This window comes from Bufo bufo, chromosome 1 (genome assembly GCF_905171765.1).
Source record: "Bufo bufo chromosome 1, aBufBuf1.1, whole genome shotgun sequence".
Classification (NCBI taxonomy): Eukaryota; Metazoa; Chordata; class Amphibia; order Anura; family Bufonidae; genus Bufo; species Bufo bufo.
Genome location: NC_053389.1, coordinates 772,075,946 through 772,096,030, shown reverse-complemented (window position 1 = coordinate 772,096,030; position 20,085 = coordinate 772,075,946).

Below are 20,085 nucleotides of genomic sequence, written 5' to 3'. Positions count from 1 at the left end.
TCAGGGAGTCTGTATGGGTGATCACCACCCTGTCATTGATCACCCCCCTGTAAGGCTCCATTCAGACGTCCGTATGCGTTTTGCGGATCCGATCCATGTATCCGTGGACCCGTAAAAATCATACAGACGTCTGAATGGAGCCTTACAGGGGGGTGAGCAATGACAGGGGGGTGATCAATGACAGGGGGTGATCAGGGAGTCTATATGGGTGATCACCCCCCTGTCATTGATCACCCCCCTGTAAGGCTCCATTCAGACGTCCATATGTGTTTTGCGGATCCGATCCATGTATCCGTGGATCCGTAAAAATCATACGGACGTCTGAATGGAGCCTTACAGGGGGGTGATCAATGACAGGGGGGTGATCAATGACAGGGGGGTGATCAGGGAGTCTATATGGGGTGATCAGGGGTTCATAAGGGGTTAATAAGTGACAGGGGGGGTGTAGTGTAGTGTAGTGGTGTTTGGTGCTACTTTACTGAGCTACCTGTGTCCTCTGGTGGTCGATCCAAACAAAAGGGACCACCAGAGGACCAGGTAGCAGGTATATTAGAGGCTGTTATCAAAACAGCGCTAATATACCTGTTAGGGGTTAAAAAAATCACATCTCCAGCTTGCCAGCGAACGATTGCCGCTGGCAGGCTGGAGATCCACTCACTTACCTTCCGTTCCTGTGAACGTGCGCCTGTGTGCGCGCGTTCACAGGAAATCTCGCGTCTCGCGAGATGACGCACGGATGCGTCCAGGAGGAATGAATCAACCACCTTCCGGACGCATCCGTGCGTTAGGCGGTCGGGAGGTGGTTAAGTAGTCCCATTTCTCCTGGACTCCAATGAAACTGTTCCAATCTGAAAGGGACTCGTATACCACTAATCTAATTTTAGAAAAGTCTGTTTTTCTAAAATCTAAAACTTTTGTTTTTGTGTGGTGTGACTCAGTCCCTGTACTTATAGTAAACCACACTGACTGGTGATCACTAGATCCCAAGCTTTCCCCTACAGTAATATCATATACCAAATTCCCATTTGTGAATACTAAATCTAAAATGGCCTCCTTCTGGGTTGGCTCCTCAACTACTTGCTGTAGAGATAATCCCAATAGGGAATTTAGAATATCTGTACTCCTGGCAGAACTAGCTATTTTGGTTTTCCAGTTTACATCTGGAAGATTGAAGTCTCCCATAATGATAACTTCCCCCTTTAATGTCATTTTAGCTATTTCCTCAACTATTAGATCATCTAATTGTTTGACTTGGCTAGGTGGTCTATATATCACACCTACACGAGTTACCTTATGATTATCAAGATGCAAGGTAACCCAAACGGACTCTAAATTGTTCTCGCTAACTTGTATCAAATTAGATTTTATGCTATCTTTCACATACAGGGCCACCCCTCCCCCTTCTTGCCTTCTCTGTCTTTCCTGTATAGGGAGAACCCTGTTATTGATATATCCCAGTCATTACTCCTATTGAACCATGTCTCAGTAACAGCCACTAAATCTATATTCTCAGATGCCATTATAGCTTCAAGTTCATTGATCTTATTCCCTAAACTGCGAGCATTTGTAGACAAGAATCTGAGCTTGTCATTTCTTAACCTTTGTGCTACTGGCATCTTCTGGCATTGTTCCGGGGGGCAGTTGGACTGCTGGATTATCACTCTTTTGCCCCCCTTTCCTAGTTTAAATGCTCCTTAGCAAATACTTGGAACTGTTCACCGAGGACATTCGTTCCCTTGAGAGAAAGATGCAAACCATCTTTCTTGTACAGTTCTTTTCATTTCCAACAAGAGCTAACATGAGACACAAAGCCAAACCCTTGGTTCAGACACCATTCACCAAGCCATACATTGAATTCCTTAATGCGTATCTTCCTGTCATGCTGAAGGTTATGCACAGGCAAAACTGCAGAGAATGAAACAGTTGATGCAACCTCCCGTATATCCTTTCCAAGTGTGTGAAAAGCTTCTTTCACCTTTGAAACCTCATTGCAAGCCAGATCATTTGTCCCAAGATGGACAATAACATCCACTTCCCTTTCCTGCTTTGCTTGCCTAACAATATTAAGGATCCGTCGTCTATCCCTGCTAGCGGTAGCACCAGGGAGACATCTCACAACACCATTCTCCTCAAACTTCACACCTCTTATGATGGAATCGCCCACCAATAGCTGCTTACTATCAATCCTCACCTTCTCCTTTTTGTCTTTGGCTGCAGTCTTACATACTTTAGGCATAAGAGATGATTGTTCCTCACCCACTGTGCCTGAGCCATCCTCCATGTTGCTCTTGCACTCTGAAAGTGCTGCAAATGAATTATGGAGAGCCACAGACTGTGGGACATGTCTTCTATCCACAACTCTCAGTCTGCCAGAACCTACAGTAACCCATCTTCCATTTCTAGGGGGCCTCTGTGGCAGTGGCATTGCAATGTTCTCAGCCTGAGTTTGTTTAATGGTTAATTTACAAATCGCATATTTCAAAAAGGTCATTTCCTGCTGCATTATGGAGAGCTGTCTACAGATCAGACAGTATCCAAACCTCTGAAGAGTGGAACCTGAAATAAAAGCACAACAATTCCTGCACAGAACCAGGTCTGCCATTGTAAAGAGGGGAAAGATTTTAAACAAACAAATCTTACTTGTTTAGATTGTATCCACCTTGCCAAGGTAAACTGTCATAAATCTAAAAAGATTCTTTTGATAAAAGTAGTGTTTTGATTACACGGGTCTGGTTTTCATGGGATATTCCAAATGTGATCATATGGCTTAACTTGGTCAACAAGATTAAAAGATACGAAAAGGTTCTTTATAAACAAAGAAATACAGAGGACAAATGGATCAGGATATGGGGTGATTGGAAATTTTTAATTTCTTTGTCTTGACTTCCCCTTTTTCTAGAGAGACGCACCGCAGTGGGAGGGTATTAAGGGGTTCGGTTAAAAAGGAATAAAAGTAATAATGCTTTGGATATGAATCTGTATGGAAAATATTGTTTGATTCTTAATAAAAATAAAGAAAATAAAAAAGGGGTATTCTGCTTATTTCAAGTTATCCCCTATACACAGGATGGGAGATAATCAGACCGCTAGGACCCCCACCAATCATTCTCTATGGGACTGCTGGAGATAGCCGACTACAGTACCTATAGAGATGACTGCATGCTCGACCTGCTGCTCCATTCACTTTCGGTGGCCCTGCAGGGTACAGGACCCTTGTTCTCATGATCAGTGGGGGTCTTAGTGGACGGAAACCATTTGATCAAATAGTCATCTTCTATCCTGGGATAACATTGTATAAACAGAATACCCCCTGTGTCACAAAAAATATTCCACATATTACAAACCAGCACCTGGATCTGAATACTTTTGTAATTGCATGTAATTAAACATTTAGTATAGCCACTGAGTTATTCAATAAAATGTATCTGTATAGGGCCACTTGCTGTTTGTTCTTTTCTTCACTTTGTTGGTCGCACGCGCTCAGTTAAAATCTTCCAACTGCCACCAGCCATATGTTCTGTTAGAAGCTGTGGCAGTTACAGGGAGAGGGCTGCAGCAGAAAGGACACGCCCACTGAGAGAAGACACGCCCGCTGAGAAAGGACGCACCCCTGAGCTGCCAGGCTAAAGTTAATCTAGAAGAACAATTGGAGCAGTGAATGGGGAGATCTCTGGATCCATGTGAGGTACAGGGCCGATGTCTGTTTTTTTTTTGTTTTTTTTTTACATCAGTCATGTCATATCCCCTTTGAGGTTAGCCAAACGCCACCGGTTTACCATCCGATGTACTGTATTTAACAAGTGTCCTTTTTTTTTTTTTTTTACTAGTTTCCAGGAGGAATAATAGAGTAACAGCACAGTTTTAAGAAAAGATGTTCTGGGATTGTTATTTTCGGAGGCATACGTGTATTTAGTAAAGCAGACATGTCCGGAGAGGTAACAAGTCCTCTTCAACTGCATTGCAAACCCCTTCAATCGGAGAATGAGGACTTCATTTAGAAAATCTGGCCTATCCTTGTGGCTGGAAAAAGAATACTTCTGAAAAATACTTCATTAACAATTGCACAATATGTGTTTACTACAAGGCAACAACTCTCAATTTTACATGTGGGAATTGTTATTTAAGGATTTTCCTAATATCTTGTTAAAATGTGGGGTTTCGGGTTCGACGCCCCTTGGTAACAGTAATAATACTGCCGATGATTTCATGTCTGGACAGTATAGTGACTCCTCTGGACATCTGTAAGACATTTTCCACTTTATGCAATTTCACTTAAGCAGCATTTCGCATAAAAATGTGCACCTTTTCTAATTTTTTGGGTGGGGCTTAGCAGGGGGGGCGGGGCGTCAGCAGCCCCAAAGATTTACTATAAATGACACCAGAAACTGGCATAAATTATATCGCAAATCCGTAGATATGAATTGCTGGTGCTTCGTAAAGGGGTCGTCCCACATAAAATATTTAACATTTTTCAAACCAGCACCTGGATCTGCACGCTATTGGGATTATGAAATAAAAAATTGAGTACAGCCATTGAATTATTTAATACAAGGTATCTGTATAGCGCCACCTGCTGTTTGTTCTTTTCCTTATTTCTCTGTCCACCTCAGTGACATCGCTGTGGTGGTCGCACATGCTCAGTTCCATCTTTCAACTGCCACCAGCTGTATCTACTGTTAGAAGCTTTGACAGCTACAGGAAGAGAGCTGCTGCAGAATGGACATGCCCCTGAACTATGACAGGGGGAAAGCTGCTGCAGAAGGATTACAAGGGAGAAAGCTGCTGCAGAAGGATTACAAGGGAGAAAGCTGCTGCAGAAGGATTACAAGGGAGAAAGCTGCTGCAGAAGGATTACAAGGGGGAAAGCTGCTGCAGAAGGATTACAAGGGGGAAAGCTGCTGCAGAAGGATTACAAGGGGGAAAGCTGCTGCAGAAGGATTACAAGGGGGAAAGCTGCTGCAGAAGGATTACAAGGGGGAAAGCTGCTGCAGAAGGATTACAAGGGGGAAAGCTGCTGCAGAAGGATTACAAGGGAGAAAGCTGCTGCAGAAGGATTACACGGGGGAAAGCTTCTGTGGAAGGATTACAGGGGGAAAGCTGCTGCAGAAGGATTACAAGGGAGAAAGCTGCTGCAGAAGGATTACAAGGGAGAAAACTGCTGCAGAAGGATTACACGGGGGAAAGCTGCTGCAGAAGGATTACAAGGGAGAAAGCTGCTGCGGAAGGATTACAGGGGGAAAGCTGCTGCAGAAGGATTACAAGGGAGAAAGCTGCTGCAGAAGGATTACAAGGGAGAAAGCTGCTGCAGAAGGATTACAAGGGGGAAAGCTGCTGCAGAAGGATTACAAGGGGGAAAGCTGCTGCAGAAGGATTACAAGGGAGAAAGCTGCTGCAGAAGGATTACAGGGGGAAAGCTGCTGCAGAAGGATTACAAGGCTGAAAGCTGCTGCAGAAGGATTACAAGGGAGAAAGCTGCTGCAGAAGGATTACAAGGGGGAAAGCTGCTGCAGAAGGATTACAAGGGGGAAAGCTGCTGCAGAAGGATTACAAGGGGGAAAGCTGCTGCAGAAGGATTACAAGGGGGAAAGCTGCTGCAGAAGGATTACAAGGGGGAAAGCTGCTGCAGAAGGATTACAAGGGGGAAAGCTGCTGCAGAAGGATTACAAGGGGGGAAGCTGCTGCAGAAGGATTACAAGGGAGGAAGCTGCTGCAGAAGGATTACAAGGGAGAAAGCTGCTGCAGAAGGATTACAAGGGGGAAAGCTGCTGCAGAAGGATTACAAGGGGGAAAGCTGCTGCAGAAGGATTACAAGGGAGAAAGCTGCTGCAGAAGGATTACAAGGGAGAAAGCTGCTGCAGAAGGATTACACTCTTTGAGCCAACAAGGGAGAAAACTGCAGCAGAAAAGATACACTTCCTGAGCTGTAATAGGGAGAGAGCCTCAGCAAAAAGACATGTCCCCTGAGCTGTAATAGGGAGAGAGCTGTATCAGAAAGGACACGCCCCCTGAAGAAAATATAGCAGAGCAATAAATGGGGAGTTCTCTGGACCCATGTAAGGTACAGGGCTGGTTCTAGCTTTGTTAGAAAAAGACTGTCATGTACTAATATCATGTACTGATTTTATTTTTTACATTAATCATGGAATAACCCCTTTAATAAATTTGTTAGTATAGTTTGGACGTAGACAGGCGTATGAAAGACCGGTCATAGTCAATTCCCCCTGTTGCCTTCCTGCGTTCTCCTAGGTTTCATGAATGAAGGTGGAGGTGGGGTCTGTAGTGATGAGTTACATGCATGCTATATCCACCTCAGTGATGACATGCTTTCGGTGGGAAGAGTAGAGTATATAGAACCAACCTAGCATTACTCACTTCCTCTTCCATTGTCCTAATCCTTTGCCAACTGACCTTAAAAAATGAGCAACAGAGGACAGATTTGGGAGGGCAGATCACTTATTTCTAGCTTTTTGTGCATACGGTGTCATTTAACGGACCAGGAGAACTTGTGAGGTCAATATATGCTGCCGATACACTGCCGAGACCTTTGGTCTCATGCACACGAACATATGTATTTCGCAGTCTGCAAATTGTGGATCCGCAAAAAAGGGATACTGCCCGTGTTGCATCCGCGTTTTTTGCAAACCCATTGACTTTAGTGGATCGGTGGTCTGCATTTTAGGGCTCATGCACACGCGTGTCTGTTCCATTATTTATTTATTTTTTGCAGCCCGTAACCGGTACCATTCATTTCAATGGGTCCGCAAAAAAACAGAACTTACTCCGTGTGCATTCCGTTTCCGTATGTCTGTTCCACAAAAGTAAAAAAAAATAGAACATGTCCTATTATTGTCCGCATTACAGACAAAGATAGGACTGTTCTATTAGGGGCCGGCTGTTCCGTTCCGCAAAACACGGAATGCACACGGACGTCATCTGTATTTTTTGCGGACCGCCAAATACATACGGTCGTGTGCATGAGTCCTTATTCTTTTTGCAGAACAGACACACGGAGGCAGACAGCACATGGATCACCTGTGTGCTTTCAGCATCTATATGTCCGTTCTGCAAAAAGCCACTGCAGGGGAGATATATAGGTAGCAGCAGCCTCACCGGGGGCCGATTGCGAAGGGGGGGGGGGGTTCAGAAGCCAGACATGTATGTCGCAATCCTTGTGATCTGCACAGTTCTTGCTATTGAAAAGTCCCCCACTCCATCACATGGTGTTACCCACCCGTCCGTGATTTTAGTATTTTTCAGCCTTGTAGCTGGATGAAACCACAGAAGGCATCAGCTCATCTATCAGCAATGTCATGGCACTCCGCCTTCCTACAAGCAGACGATGACATAGTTCATTGCTGACTACCCCAGGCCCCTCGTGTCTCACTGATTGGCCGGTTATCATGGCAACTGAACAGTTAACAGCCACGCTTAGAGAAAACAATGGAAGCTTAGCCCGGGAAACCGAGTGCATCTGGACCCCAGGGCAGGTGTCATGGTGTTTTCAGGAGAAAAAAAAATTCCTTCTGCAAATGTCTTACAAAAAATCCCCCCGGGGATCCTGCAGACGGCTCTAGTCATGGCTTTAGGTCTTCCCTGAAACATCTTAAAGGGTTAGGAAAGACAATGGGGGAGATTTATTAATAATGGCGTACTGCGTGAGCTGCATGCCGCTACCTCACTCCCTGGCTCGTACTGGCCCACAGGGGTACAGGTGAATCCCCCGTGGGCCCCTGCACAAATGGCACATAACACAGTAGACTTCATGCACTATATACAAGTTACAGCACCTCCACCAGACGATGTTCATATAAAAAACTTCATGGATTATTAAAGAAACTCCCCAGTGTATTATTATAGATCAGAGCTGAGATGTCTTCTAGGTATAGAGGGAAGCTGCCAGTGTCCTCTTCTCCCCAGGACCTACCTTCTCAGAGGAACTGCAGGGACCCCCATATTCAATCATGTGGTAGCATCTTGCTGCTTCGTGAGCAGGTAATATTTGTATGTATCCGTACGGTGGGAACCCCAAAATAAATGTTACTGGTGGGCCCTAGGCACCCCAGTCCAACACTGCTCACTCCCCAAATAGATCTCTGTGGTTAGAAGTTAGCAGGAGTTAAATCCATGGGCTGGGTGGTTGGAAAACCCTAGGTGCAAAGATACCCTAGAGGAGGGGTGACCCTGGGCATAGTTGCCAACAGTCCTGAACTTGCAGGGTAGTTCCGGGTAGGGATCGACCGATTATCGGTTTTACCGATATTATCGGCCGATATTGAGGATTTTGACAGTTATCGGTATCGGCATCTATTTTGCCGATATACCGATAACATATTGGGAACACAGATCGCGCTGCTGTCAGCGCTCTCTGTGTTCCCTCAGCAGCACAGGGGAGAAGGAAGCAGTGTCTCCTCCCCCTGTGATGCTGCTGCCGCCAATGAGAGGAGAGAAGATAAGAGGAGGGGAGGGGCTGTGGCCACCACTCCACCAATGAAGATACCTCTCTCATTAATTCATATACAAGAGGCGGGAGCTGGCTGCAGAATCACATAGCCGGCTCCCGACCTCTATGAGCTGTAGCTGCGATCTGTGGTAGTTAACCCCTTAGGTGCCGCGGATCGCAGCTGCGGCTCATAGAGGTCAGGAGCCGGCTATGTGATTCTGCAGCCAGCTCCCGCCTCCTGTATATGAATTAATGAGAGATTACTCTTCATTGGTGGCGCAGTGCGCCCCCTCAAGCCCCCCAGTATTAATCATTGGTGGCGCAGTGCCCCCCCCCCAGTATTAATCATTGGTGGCAGTGGCCACAGGATCCCCTCTCCCCTGCTCCTCCGATCGGAGCCCCAGCAGTGTAATCCTGGGGCTCTGATCGGTTACCATGGCAGCCAGGACGCTCCTGAAGCCCTGGCTGCCATGTTCAGCTCCATGCTGCTGTGTGCACAAAACACAGAGCAGCAGGGACAGTGTGAGATCCTATTCACCTTGATAGATCTCTATCAGGGTGAATAGGACAACATAGAAACATAGAATGTGTCGGCAGATAAGAACCATTTGGCCCATCCAGTCTGCCCAATATACTAAATACTATGGATAGCCCCTGGCCCTATCTTATATGAAGGATGGCCTTATGCCTATCCCATGCATGCTTAAACTCCTCCACTGTATTTGCAGCTACCACTTCTGCAGGAAGGCTATTCCATGCATCCACTACTCTCTCAGTAAAGTAATACTTCCTGATATTACTTTTAAACCTTTGCCCCTCTAATTTAAAACGATGTCCTCTTGTAGCAGTTTTTCTTCTTTTAAATATTTTCTCCTCTTTTACCTTGTTGATTCCCTTTATGTATTTAAAAGTTTCTATCATATCCCCTCTGTCTCTTCTTTCTTCCAAGCTATACATGTTAAGGTCCTTTAATCTTTCCTGGTAAGTTTTATCCTGCAATCCATGTACCAGTTTAGTAGCTCTTCTCTGAACTCTCTCCAAAGTATCAATATCCTTCTGGAGGTATGGTCTCCAGTACTGAGCACAATACTCCAAATGAGGTCTCACTAGTGCTCTGTAGAGCGGCATGAGCACCTCCCTCTTTCTACTGGTAATTCCTCTCCCTATACACCCAAGCATTCTGCTAGCATTTCCTGCTGCTCTATGACATTGTCTGCCTACCTTTAAGTCTTCTGAAATAATGACCCCTAAATCCCTTTCCTCGGATACTGAGGTTAGGACTGTATCACTGATTTTATATTCTGCTCTTGGGTTTTTACGTCCCAGGTGCATTATCTTGCACTTATCAACATTAAATTTTAGTTGCCATATTTTTGACCATTCCTCTAGTTTTCCTAAGTCCTTTTCCATTTGGTGTATCCCTCCAGGAACATCAACCCTGTTACAAATCTTTGTGTCATCAGCAAAAAGACACACCTTACCATCGAGGCCTTCTGCAATTTCGCTGATAAAGATATTAAACAATATGGGTCCCAGAACAGATCCCTGAGGTACCCCACTGGTAACAAGACCTTGGTCTGAATATACTCCATTGACTACAACCCTCTGTTGCCTGTCCCTCAGCCACTGCCTAATCCATTCAACAATATGGGAGTCCAAGCCCAAAGACTGCACTTTATTGATAAGCTTTCTATGTGGGACAGTATCAAAAGCCTTACTAAAGTCTAGATAAGCGATGTCTACTGCACCTCCTCCATCTATTATTTTAGTCACCCAATCAAAAAAATCAATAAGATTAGTTTGACATGATCTCCCTGAAGTAAACCCATGCTGTTTTTCATCCTTCAATCCATGGGATTTTAGATGTTCCACAATCCTCTCCTTAAGTATGGTTTCCATTAATTTCCCCACTATTGATGTCAGGCTTACTGGCCTATAGTTGCCCGATTCCTCCCTACTACCTTTCTTGTGAATGGGCACAACATTTGCTAATTTCCAATCTTCTGGGATGACTCCTGTTGCCAGCGATTGGTTAAATAAATCTGTTAATGGTTTTGCTAGTTCAACGCTGAGCTCTTTTAATAGCTTTGGGTGTATCCCATCAGGCCCCTGTGACTTATTTGTATTAATTTTAGACAGCTGACTTAGAACCTCTTCCTCTGTAAAGACACATGCATCAAAAGATTCATTAGTCTTCTTTCCTAACTGAGGTCCTTCTCCTTCATTTTCCTTTGTAAAAACTGAACAGAAATATTCATTGAGGCAGTCAGCTAGTTCTTTATCTTCTTCTATATACCTTCCATCTTTTGTTTTTAATTTGGTAATTCCTTGTTTTAGTTTCCTTTTTTCATTTATGTATCAGCCTTTTTTCCCTGACTGAGCTAATTTCTCTTCTGCCTGTGCTTTGGAAGCTCTTATAACTTGTTTGGCCTCTTTCTGCCTAATCTTATAAATTTGTCTGTCATCCTCGTTTTTTTTTTTTTTATAATTCCTAAATGCTATCTTTTTGTTTTTAATGATTTTGGCCACTTCTGCTGAGTACCACAGTGGTCTCTTCCTTTTTTTGCTTTTACTGACAAGCCTAATGCAATTTTCTGTTGCCTTCAATAGTGCCACTTTTAAGTAGTCCCATTTCTCCTGGACTCCAATGAAACTGTTCCAGTCTGATAGGGACTTGTATGCCACTAATCTAATTTTAGAAAAGTCTGTTTTTCTAAAATCTAAAACTTTTGTTTTTGTGTGGTGTGACTCAGTCACTGTACTTATAGTAAACCACACTGACTGGTGATCACTAGATCCCAAGCTTTCCCCTACAGTAATATCAGATACCAAATTCCCATTTGTGAATACTAAATCTAAAATGGCCTCCTTCCGGGTTGGCTCCTCCACTACTTGCTGTAGAGATAATCCCAGTAGGGAATTTAGAATATCTGTACTCCTGGCAGAACTAGCCCTGGCAGAACTAGCTATTTTGGTTTTCCAGTTTACATCTGGAAGATTGAAGTCTCCCATAATGATAACTTCCCCCTTCAATGTCATTTTAGCTATTTCCTCAACTAGTAGATCATCTAATTCTTTGACTTGGCTAGGTGGTCTATATATCACACCTACACGAGTTACCTTATGATTATCAAGCTGCACGGTAACCCAAACTGACTCTAAATTGTTCTCGCTAACTTGTATCAAATTAGATTTTATGTTATCTTTCACATACAGGGCCACCCCTCCCCCTTCTTGCCTTCTCTGTCTTTCCTGTATAGAGAGAACCCTGGTATTGATATATCCCAGTCATTACTCCCCTTGAACCACGTCTCAGTAACAGCCACTACATCTATATTCTCAGATGCCATTATAGCCTCAAGTTCATTGATCTTATTCCCTAGACTGCGAGCATTTGTAGACAAGACTCTGAGCTTGTCATTTCTTAACCTTTGTGCTACTGGCCTCTTCTGGCATTGTTCCGGGGGGGCAGTTGGACTGCTGGATTATCACTCTTTTGCCCCCCTTTCCTAGTTTAAATGCTTCTTAGCAAATACCTGGAACTGTTCACCGAGGACATTCGTTCCTTTGAGAGAAAGATGCAAACCATCTTTCTTGTACAGTTCTTTTCCATTCCAACAAGAGCTAACATGAGACACAAAGCCAAACCCTTGGTTCAGACACCATTTACCAAGCCATACATTGAATTCCTTAATGGGTTCTAGTCCCTAAGGGGGCTAAAAGTTAGTAAAAAAAGTTAGTAAAAAAAAATATATATATTAAGTATAAATGAAAAAGAAAGATTTACAAAAAAAATAAAAATACACGTTAACAATAAACATATTAATTTTCAGCAGATTTGTGTAGGAATTTTTTTTTTTCCAAAAATGAAAATTCCCAGAATATCGGTATAAATTATCGGCTATCGGCCTGAAAGTTCACAAATTATCGGTATCGGCCCTAAAAAATCTATATCGGTCGATCCCTAGTTCCGGGCCAAAAATGAACAGGGTTTACAGAAGTGGGCATACCTAGTTGGGTTTGGGGCATTCCCCGGGCAGGGCTTAAAGGGGTTTTATCACTTCAGCAAGTGGCATTTATCATGTTGAGAAAGTTAATACAAGGTACTTACTAATGGATTCATTTTTCTATCACATTATACACTGCTGGTTTCCATAGTTACGACCACCCTGCAATCCACTATCACTGAAGCCAACTACCTAAAACATAACTTTTAATTAAATATCATTAAATAAAGGTCCCTGACATGGGGACTAATACAGACATAGACAAACGCAGAAAAAGAGCTACTGCGGACCAGGTAGGGGATTGATGTTTCTAAGGTGAACAAGAAACATATGGGTCCCTAGTGTGTCCCTAGGGTGTCCCTCGAATTTTCCTCAGCCCAGAGATGCACCCAGATGGTAGGAGCACTCTGTCCCCGTGCCTAAACTACCTGTCCTTATAGCGCCCTTACTACAGGTGAAATGGACCCATATGGATGCCTGGGTCGTTCAAATTTGCAAAATACACTTATTGAATTACATTCCTTGTCCCGACGCGTTTCCCCTTATATTTCAAAGGTTCGTCAGGAGACAAAGGCAAAAAAGAGCATGTCACCACAGATACACAGCAACTGCAAAACAAAATCAAAATCAAACCAAAAATTGGAGCACCCCCAAGTCAGCACTCAACTATGAGAGAATCACGATACGTGTAGATACTATACAGAAGAAGAGAAGAACCAGTTCAATACTCATCTGGCGGTGTAAATCCTCTCGGACCAACGGTATCCGGCTTGGGGGGCTCCAGGGGGCACTTAATCCATCAGCGGTGGTCGTGCTTGCACATAACTGGAAAAAATGCCAGCCTTTCTGGTGGCCGGGACCATGAGAGCCCATATATAAGCTGGTGCTTTTTCCTATAGTGTACAAGCACGACCACCACTAATGGATTGCAGGGTGGTCGTAACCATGGAAATGAGCAGTGTATAATGTGATGGAAAAATGAATCCAGCCAGCATTAATAAGTGGCTTGTCTTAACTTCCTCTACATGATAAATGATATTTGCTGAAGTGAGACAACCCCTTTAAATACCCCGAGTTTGCCTACTAGAATGTTGGTAAGTATGCCTGGGGTGTCTGAAACCAAGGAGGACCACATTGCTTGATGGCACATTTGCACAGTCCCTTCTGGGGACTTTGACATAAAGTCTATGGGGATGCTTTGGCTGCATGAGGACTTTGCAGAAGACACCTGTTTCTGCCGACTTCACCATAAAAATGCATTTCTATAGGTAAGAGGGGAATAACTTACTGCCAGGGGGCCCCTCTGACTGAGGCTTATCTCCTGGAAGAACGCAGGATCTCACATGTCGAGATCCAACAGACCCATTCCTTCTGACATTGGAAGATAATTGGTAGAACCCCATACACAATAAAGTGGTTATCCCATGACTAATGTAAAAAAAATGAAAATCAGACGTCATATAGGACATGACAACCTCTTTCTAACAAAGCTAGAACCAGCCCTGTACCTCACACGGATCCAGAGATCTCCCCATTCATTGCTCTGCTAGATTTCTTTTAAGCCTGGGGGGAAGGGGGGGGAGGGTCTCTTTTCTTAAGGGACGAGTCCTTTCTGTTGCAGCTGGTGGCAGTTGAAGGATGGAACTGAGCATGTGCGACCACCTCGGTGAGCTGGACAGAAATTATAAAAAAGAACAAACAGCAGGTGGCACTATACATATAGATTTCAATTAATAACTCTGTAGATCTGTAGAATATGTTTCGTAGGACAACCCCTTTAAGTAGTCATGAAGGCACAGTGGTGCCATTATGGGACCCCATAGAAAATTGGTAGGTGTCGGGGAGTAGAAAGAGAAGGAAACAGTCTATAGGGGGAGGTGTATCTAAACTGGTGTAAAGGAAAACTGTCTCAGTTGCCCATAGCAACCAATCAGATTCCACCTTTCATTTCCAAAGGAGCTGTGAGAAATAAGAGGAGGAATCTGATTGGGGGCTATGGGCAACCAGTTTTGATAAGTCCCCCTCTATGTGTATTTCCATACAGGTGGGTGACCAGATGACCAATAATAGTTCTCCACATGATCCAAAATGGCTGACAATGGTTACCACTCTCTGTCGCAGCTGACAGTAGGAAGAGCAGCTCTGAAGAACAAAATGCTGTTCTTACACATGAACTATTGTGCAGACTAAGAGAACCGGAATATCTATGAGCAGATGTTTTATTAACCGTGTGGAAATTCGCTTTATTTTACACAGGAACACACAAAACGGTAGCAGAGACGGAAGTTGACATGGCACTGAACAATAGTTTATTATGTGTAACAGTGGCTATCAGAAACCACTGTTTCCTGAGAGTTCCCACTTAACCCCTGGATGTCTTCATGATGCATAGGGTGGATCGCGGTATGCCCAGTCCATGGCATCATCAGTGCGGATGGGAAGGAGGGATGTCATGCTGTGGTCCACAGAACTGCGTCACATGAGGGCGGAAACAGATTGGGATGAGTCTGACCTTCTAGATGATGTCACCATTAGCAGCGAGCAAGAAGCCGGCAGGACTCTAACCAGTGACATAATGGGACAGATCGGAAACAGGAAGCCATGAGAAACAGAGAGCGAAATATATTTAGCCTACTAATGATACCAGAGTCTTTGTTGTCTCCATGAAAGCCGGGTGACCAGAAATGTCATAAATATAGACGCTATTACAAATCCCATAGGTGTACTCACCCAATTTTCTTACCGTCCGGAATAGCAAAATCGACATATGAGCGGGCTGTGATCCACACTACTAAGCTTATTTTCCATCCGGGAGCCTGGCAGAGCAGAGCAGGGCCATCTCTGGACTGGTGGAGACCCGCGGGCAAAGACCATTTCAGAGAGAAGCTGAAATGATGACTGTACTGCCATAATCTTCCCAAATAATGGGGGGCTACTGTGCCAAATAATACCACCATGCAGTGACAAAAATGCAAGAAATACAATATGCCTACATGGTGGCTCAGTGTCAGTGGGGAGTTACTTAAACGCTGGGTTCAGACCTGAGCGTACTCTGTTTGTACTTTGTCTGTATGCGCGATTTTATCGGGCGTTTACATATGCGGCTCCGGAAACAAGCAAACGCCCATTGTCGCGCGTTCCCGGAAGTCTATGTACGGGAGCGCGCGACATTAAGCCCCAAAGAAGCTCCTGTACTTCTTGGGGCGTAGGGCGTTTTACAGCGCGTTCGTACGCGCTGTAAAACGCTCAGGTGAGAACCATGCCCATAGGGAATCATTGGTTCTTGCCTGTTGAGCGTTTTACAGCGCGTAGGAACGCGCTGTAAAACGCTCAGGTGTGAACCCAGCCTTAGAGAAGTGCGCAAAGTGGGTTAAAAATATTAAAACAAAAAACTCCCCTCCCTGATCCCTCCACCGCTGCAATTTCAATGTTTATCAGGTCCCACTTCCTGGTCCCGTTTCGACACACAGGAAATGCCTAGATATGCCTGCCCAGCCAATCGCTGGATGTAGTGGTGACCCCTCTCTGCCAGACATTGGCTGAGCAGGCATTTCCTGTGCGTGAACCCAAACCTTGTACGCCGAACTTGAAAACACAAGTTCGCTCAACAGTGAGGTAAGTATGGCTTCTCCTCTTCCCTTATTTTTTTTTTTTTACCCACTCAGAGCCCTTTCCCTACTGGACAACCCCTTTAAAAGGTTTCCCCATTTTATAAAGTAATGCCTCCCACTGAGCAGGAAAAACCTGGAAGGGAGCGCAAAAGCTTAAAGATTGCTGCATCACGTTCATTCTCAGAATCAGTGGGTTGACAGGTTGAGACATTGATAAAATATCCCATGTGCTATAAGAAACATAAACTAGGTCCTGATGTACCAATGACCACCACCATGGTCTATGCACTGTCTGCTTGGATGGACTCAAAAAAATAGGAGGAATTTATTAAGACTGATGTTTCTTACTCCAATTGTAATCAGAAGTGAACTAGAGTAAGATGCGCCAGATGTATTAATTTGTTACATCTTCTAGCTGTCCATGCGCCAGAAAATCAAGTCTACTTCTCCTACGAGCAGAAGTAGGTTTGCCCCATAATATATGTTAATTTCTGGTACTAAACCCTGCCCACTCTTTAATCGACATGTGGCTTGCACAAATCTTTTCGACTTTTTTACTCCAGAAAACGACTTAATTGGGTTAATAAATTACCCTCATTAAATTTGTTTGGCGGGTTAATAAGTCTGAATGATCTTCATCTGTTACGGATAATGGTTTATGGACAGATGAGTCAAATGTTGAACCTTCTCAAAAACATAAATCACGTCATGTCTGGTGTAAAGCAAACACAACAGTAAGTACATCATACCGACGATCATCCACCATGGTGGTGGTGATAGTGGCCCCAAATATAGTGACAGGTTCCCATTAAGAATTTGGATTGACCTTGTAAAAAAGTCCTGACCCAGCAGAGATGTTTGAGCAGGGCCTAAAATAAAAAGCTCCTGTAAGAAAAGACTCCGATAGGTCAGAAGAATGTTAACTAGTAGAACCTCAAGATGCTGTTTGCATCCTTTAATTGAAGACATGACCCTCTATTTTCTGTAATTAAGCAACAATCACTGAACAGCCTCAATTTTCCTTACATTTTTCATATATTTAAAACCACAAAATTGTCCTCTAAGAAAATAACTCACAGAGCATGTATCTATTCTTCCACTCCTGAATGACAGAATTTTACTAGGTTTTGCAGGAGCAGACTTGTAACGGCGGTTGCTGACCGCCGATGTTCCCCTACTCACGACCATGGTCCTGGACTCCGTGTTCGGGTGAGCACTGTCCTCCCTGGCTGCCTCTGTCATTGTCCATGTCCAGACACATTGCAGGGCAGGTAGCAGAGGTGGTCAGCTGCAGGTGTCTTCCTATTCACCACCACAGTCCCGAGCTCTGTCCTTGCAGGCGCCATCTTCCCTGGACACCGCCACCACGGTTTCCTTCCAGCCCTGGGCGCAGCATGCCTTCCAGCCCGTTTCCTGTAGCACATTTGTTTAAGGGCCGGCGCGCATCACTTCCTGTGATTTAAGGGTTAAGCACATGTGACTTGTGCTGACCTTCTGACCAAACAACCTCAGTCTTCCTGCACCTATATAAGTGGTCCAGCCCTCTTCCCAGGTGCCTGAGCGTCAAAGGTCCTTGTGTCCTGCTATGGTTGCTTTCACACATGCTTGTGTTTCTGAACTCCTGACCCGTGCTTGTCTTCTGGATTCTACCGGTCTGATCCTTACCTGCACTTTCCCGACTCTCCTGTTGCTGACATGTACCTGTGTCCCCTGCCCTAACCTATTACTTGTATGACTTTGTCTCTGCCTCATCCTTTGGTTCTGCACTTTTTTTTCTTCTGAATTGGTCCTACACTTTTGCTCCTGGTTACGTCTCGGCCTGTTGACTACGTCTGTACCTCTGGTATCTTGCTCTAGTACCCTCTGGTCCGCCTGGACCACCTGCTTCGTATGCCAATACACCTCAAGAGGTAGCGACCTGGTGTTCTCCTCGGGAAAGTCTATACCCACCATCAGGGTTACTGTGAAGACAACGCCCTTACAGGAGTCACATAGCACAGTGGGTCCACACCCGCTGGTTCGTGACAAGACTGACCCTGAGCACTAGCATTTAGCTTATTATTAGTATTCCTGTGATACTGAAAGCAATTCCGCTTAGTAACACTGGCTCACGGATGTCTTACAGAAGATTACTCATCATAGACTGTCTATGATGGCCAAAGACTTATGCAACTCCTGCTGAATGCACTGTCACGAATTATTTGGAATCTGTGAAATAATATGTAACGTAATTCTGCTAAAGCTTTCTTCTTGTGAACAGTGGTTCAATTTCCAAATATTTCCTGTGAAATGGTTTCTAATTCAAAAAACAATGTTGTCATGTTATATAACCGGGACCCCCTGAGACAATTTGAACAGCTTTAAGTAGTGACAGTGACCAGGGGTGCACCGCCAATGAGGGGGGCAGCGGAAAGACCTTGGGCAATGAGTGCTTTCATTATGGAATATATCTCTGCATATTCAACTGTACTGCTATATTAAACAGTATGTTTTGTAGCACTATATGTAATGTTTTCCAAGTATGCCTTTAACAGTAAGGCTGGAGAGAAGGGGTTAGGTAGAATTTTTTTTGCCTCAGACAACAGAAAGGCTAGGTGCACCCCTGACAGTGACCCTATACACTTGCTGTCAGTTTGTTATTGTCTGTTGTTTTCTATTGAAATGTTTTATTTTCCTGCAGCGCCACCACAGGAGAAATGAAACATTACACAGTGCCTAGTGATATCACTAATGGACGACAGGTCAGGTCCTCCAGAGCGAGAGACGCTCTTTGTAATGGCTTTCCACTCTGGTCAAGAGATGATGATCTTGAAGAGGGGACCCCCTTCTAAGAATTCACTAATAGGGTATATTAAAATGGGTTTTCTAAACTGGACACCCCTTTAAAGAATAACTAAACTTTTGTATAAATTTTTGTTAACATGTTCCTAATGCCCTAATAACAGTTTTTGTCATATACTTTATTGATTTTTTTGTATTTTTAATACACTTTACCCTCCCTAAAGCGCACGTTTCGCTGGGCGCTTAAAATCTACTTCTCTGTACACCGCTGACTTCTCGGCAGAGCACGGAGTACACATTTTATCAATGGGGCCGCAGCGCAGGGAGTACGGGCAGGAGCGCACAGTGCTGCTCCTGTCTGTGCCCCCCAGAGGTTTACTAACTCTTGGCATAGCATATAGGTACCCTGTAACCATGTACTATGCCAGAATTAGCTGAGCAGAACCGGCTTCTGCCTGTGTCTACTTCGCTAAGCTAAAAGCTGAAGTGCAGGACTCTTAGCTTAGCGAAGAGGGAGGAGAAGTGTATTAATAATCCAAAAAACATTAATTAATAAAGTATATTACAAAAAGTGTTATTAGGGCATTAGGGACGTGTTAACAAAAATGTATACAAAAGTTTAGTTACTCTTTAAGATCCAACTCCCTATACAGACATATGGTGCAGTTTCTGGAACCACGAGAAGCCAGCTAAGCTACAAAACTAGAAGTAGGGGCTAGCGCAGATCTCAGCTTTAACCTACGCCAGTTTCTGGTGTAAGTTATACTACATCGGGTGGGCCCTGCAAAGCCCGCCCCTCCTGCTAAGCCATACCCCCTTTTCTTGCTACTTAAGAAAAATGTTGAGTAGCGTAAACAGTATCAAATTATGGTGCACCTATGGCATGCTCCATAATTTGCGACTTTTGCGAAAAAGACTTAGTAAATTCCCTTATTGTCTCTTCTCATGTGTTGGAAATCATTTCCAGAGAAATTCGACAGTTTGAAGAAGACTGCAGTCTTCGAGTCGAGGTATTAGTGCGAACAGATCTTCTCATATATGATGCCATCCTTAGCCCCCACGAAGCAGGCTCACTGCCAACCACTCTGAGGCCTGTGTCCAACTCAAAGGCATCTCATAGGAACCACAGCTGGATCATCTTTGCAAAGAAAGTCAGAGACACGGGTCACTCTGAATGGTTCTACAGATTTTTTAGTCTATGTCACATACAGTTTGTGTTATAAGACTCTCCTGTGTGCGCGGCACG